This window comes from Oryzias melastigma, linkage group LG10, assembly GCF_002922805.2.
Source record: "Oryzias melastigma strain HK-1 linkage group LG10, ASM292280v2, whole genome shotgun sequence".
Classification (NCBI taxonomy): domain Eukaryota; kingdom Metazoa; phylum Chordata; class Actinopteri; order Beloniformes; family Adrianichthyidae; genus Oryzias; species Oryzias melastigma.
Window position 1 is genome coordinate 20,877,054 of NC_050521.1, and position 3,925 is coordinate 20,880,978.

The 3,925-nt window shown below is 44.5% G+C and overlaps 1 long non-coding RNA gene across 1 annotated transcript; it reads right to left on the bottom strand.

Annotated features, from left to right (window-relative positions):
* On the bottom strand, positions 1–3,090 carry LOC118599292. The gene is made up of 2 exons (XR_004948594.1): positions 1,851–3,090; positions 1–1,767 (listed from the first exon to the last, which is right to left on the bottom strand). It is a non-coding gene; the product is annotated as an uncharacterized LOC118599292 (long non-coding RNA).
* Positions 3,091–3,925: the final 835 nt, after the last annotated feature.

Genomic DNA, 3,925 nt, shown 5'->3' on the forward strand with positions numbered 1-3,925 from the left:
GAATTATTTTTTCCTTCCTTGCACTCTTGCCTACACTTAAGTTGGTGTCTGTTATCCCATCCTCTTTCAGTCACTGTTTTTCTGATTTGTACTTGTCTGGAGACAGTAACTTTTGAATAAAAATCAACACATTTCACCTGTGGTACATTTTTACTTTCAACACAAAAAACTAATCCTATGATTAATAAGTTCAAACAGTAAATTTGTTGCAAAATATTTTTAGTTTTGTTCATCTACATCAATTGAAGCTGTTATCCACGTGTAATTCATCTTACTGACACAAGGGGGCAGTGCAGCCAAAGGTCTGCAGGATGTCAGTTTCTCAGAGGCTTTTCTTTTATTGCATACATTTAGTGGGTAACACCTTTTTACATTAATCTTCCACATCAAAAGACCTTTTAGGAAGAGTGACGCTTTGTTGTGTGGAAACAGAGCGCCATAGTAATGTGATAAAAGTGAGCACAAAAAAGAAGAAAAAGGATGAAAGCAGCAGACTTGTGTTTTAAATGTGATAAATAAAGAGCAGCTCAGATCAGTGCGGAATAGGTTTCTGGCAGAGCTCCCTTCATGTCCGGCTTGTAAGACATGAAGAGACTCATCAGTCATCGCTGTGGTCCTGACGCAGGCCAGCCGAGGTGCAGGAGAAGCGTTTGCAGCTCCACTTAATTGTGTTTGGAGCTGAAAGCTCCCTTTGTGACCTGCTGTTAATGGTGCTCCCGCAGGAAGAAAGGGACAAAAACAGACTAGTGTGTTGCTAATACCTGTTTATAAAATATAATACTATTTTTCTTTTTTTAATTCAGCTTGAATTGTGCAAATACAACAAAAACTACAATTCCCAGAATGCCCCCTTTCACATTTGGAATCATTAAAAAAACAGATATCAAAACTAGTAGTTGGGAAATATTCAGGTTTATAAATGACTAATTTACATCACCAGGATAGTAAGTCTGAGTTGTGATAATCCAAAAGTTTACACAGACTTTATCAGCTCAGTTTATGTTCAAACCTCACTCACAGGCATCTACGCACCCGGGAACCTCCTCATATTAGTTCTACGTGGTATTTCACGCTCCTTTTTTTTGTTTATTTGCATTACAGTAAGTGCAGGCCTTTTGTTTAATCACATGAATCTTTAATTATCTCTTGTGTAGGGAGGATGAGGGCCTCTTAACTCCACAAGTAAATAGAGCAACAAAAGGTTAATGCCACAGATGAATCATTAATGGGGGCATCGGTTGTAATCTTAACTTGTAACAGCAGAGCAGAGAAAATGATTTACCAGGAACTTTCTCAATTATGCCTGTTTTCTCTACCAAGTAACTTAAATTTGAAAAAAAAAAAAAAATCAATTCTCCGTTTATGTATTAGTCATATAAAAGGCAGAAAGCTCTGCTGGATTAAGCCGAGACGCTCCGTGGGTTGTAACAGAGATGTCAAGGTGAATGTGTAATGAGAAGAAGCATCAATGGCTTTCATTATGAGGGGCAGGTTTCATGAGGCAGGCCTGAACAGGTCAGAGATTCCAGTAGAAAGCTATGAATAGAGCGCTGTGGGAACCTACTGTCTGCCTCCTGTCGGTTTTCTCCGTATTGACACACAGGCTGAAGGTATGCTGAATGAGCAAACGAGTGACAGGGCTATTGTACTTAAAGGATAGAAGCAGGAGGATTAGACTCCCTTTGGCACTGATGGTCCACAGTGTGGAGGGAATCTGTCATCAGCAGAGCTGCAGGTGGTCTGGAGGTCTAAGGAGGGCATTTCTCCCTGCAAAGCGAAGAAAACAAGACGACTTTTCAGCTGGATGATGTTTACCCTAGCATCGGATTCTCTACACTGGCTCCCCTCACCTCTCACATCATTGTTGTGCAGCCGCTCCCGCTCTCCCCATTGGGGCCTGAGCTGTGCACTGAGCTTAATAACGATTTTCCCTGAAGGAGAAAGGGAACAAGATTATAGTTTTTTCAATTACGAGAGACCGAAAACATGCAAGCTGCTCCTGTGGAAACAGCACTTTCACACTAGTACGACATTTGGAAGCTCATTCAAAGGTGACCTACGCACAACCGGACAGATATCTGTGATGAGTCTCTGTAAAGTTTGGATGAGTGTCTTATAAGGGCGTGATGAGACAGGGATCATAAAGATGACGAAGAGCCCCTCCGTGTCACCAGCCCCTGCCAGGAAACCCCTGTGATGTATTAGGGCCAGGAGACCTCTGCTAATAAGACTCATCTCTTTAATTGGCTTTATGATACGACTCTGCAAATGGCCCTGGGTGTGTCTGCGGCTCTTGCGTCCCCATCTGCACCGAACCCATTTGTGCACGCGTGTAGCAGGTGTCAGCGTCTGAATGCAAACACGCGTGTTATTAATTAGATTTGTGGCTCGCGTGCACACAGCGATGAGGATTGGAGAGTCTCATTAGGAAAAAGAGCAATTCCGTGGCAGGCGAGGATTTAACACCTCGCCCGACGATCATTTGCACAATCTATCCTGGAGAAATCACGCGTTGGTAGGATAGGGGTTAGGTTATGTAAGGGTGCAACAGGGCCTCGTTTGAATGGGAGATGATGATGCTTATAAATCCAAGGAAGACGACAGATGGCGAGGTGCTTTAAGGGTTCAGCAGGTAGACATATCACCGCTCTGCTGCCTGCAGATTAATCCCCGCAAAATGCAGGGAGGAAGAAGAAGAAAAAGGAAAATTAGAAGACAAGAAGAGAGAGTGCAGACACAGTAAGAAAGAGCTGGGTCTCGTTAGCACGCTATTCATCAGTCGTGTGGGGTCAGGGTTCAGGGAGCCCTGAGGCTGGGTGTGTGACCACTCACCTCTCACCCCTGACCCCCCAGCCAGCACCTGGAGCTGAGGTATTTCCTCATAACGTTTTCTGGTAACATTGTGGTTTTAATACTGTTTCACAGCAAGAGGACATTTTTACCTGATGCAACAGCTTCAAAGCCTGCAGCTACACAACATTTTTGTGTGAAAACAGTGATATGCACGAAGGTTAAGCTTCACAAATGGTTTCTATTCAAGCTTTTTTAGATTCTTCACAGTCGAGCCCTCAGGATTTAGTAGGCTTACATCTTCAACGACGGTGGATTTGAATTCTGCTATATTTAGCGCTTCTCCGTTTGATCTGCAGTGGACACTTGAAAGTTGGGGAGAAGGAAATCCAAAAAGGAGGACAAGGGAGGTACAGGAGATGGAGCTGGTGGAGGAGGCGGAGGAGGGAGGTGAAGGTCACAGCTGCGATAAAGAGGTTAGAAGGAAAGATGTTGCTTCAGTCGGACTGCAAGGAAAGTAAACATCCTCCCTAAAAATAGTTGGGAGTCCTGCTCATGCGCCCCGGCTCTCACTTCAACCAGGTGTTAGCAACTTTGTTCTTTGCCAGCAGACCCGGCTTCTCCGAGCAGCCTCGATTCATAATGTGAAAAATGTGTCTGGAGACTTTGATCTCCACGTTCCCCCAAAGCTCACAGGACAAACAGTCGGCGAATATCTTAACCCCTCAAATAAATACGACGTGCCTGTCTTAACTTCATATCTGCCCCCGCCTGCTGAAGCTCAACTTTGACCTTTCCACTGTGACCCGCGCCGTCGACTCTCCATCTCTCCGTATGTCTTCATTTCCCGTAAAGAATTTCCAGCCGAGCCGCCTGCAAATCCATTTGAATAAATCCTTTTTTAGAAGCCGGCGCAAAGATTGCGGCGTGATTTAAAGCAGGGACACGCAGACCTGTGCGTCCCTCTGCCCATCTTTCATTCTATATTTCTCTCTCCGACCCGACCCTCTTGTCCTTCCATTGGTGCCCCTCCTTCCTCTATTTATGCCTGCAGAGATACTTTGTTGTTGCTTTTAGTGGCTGGGTTTGTAGATGGAGCAGATGCTGAAGCTGATATTCCCTGATCTTGCAGCAA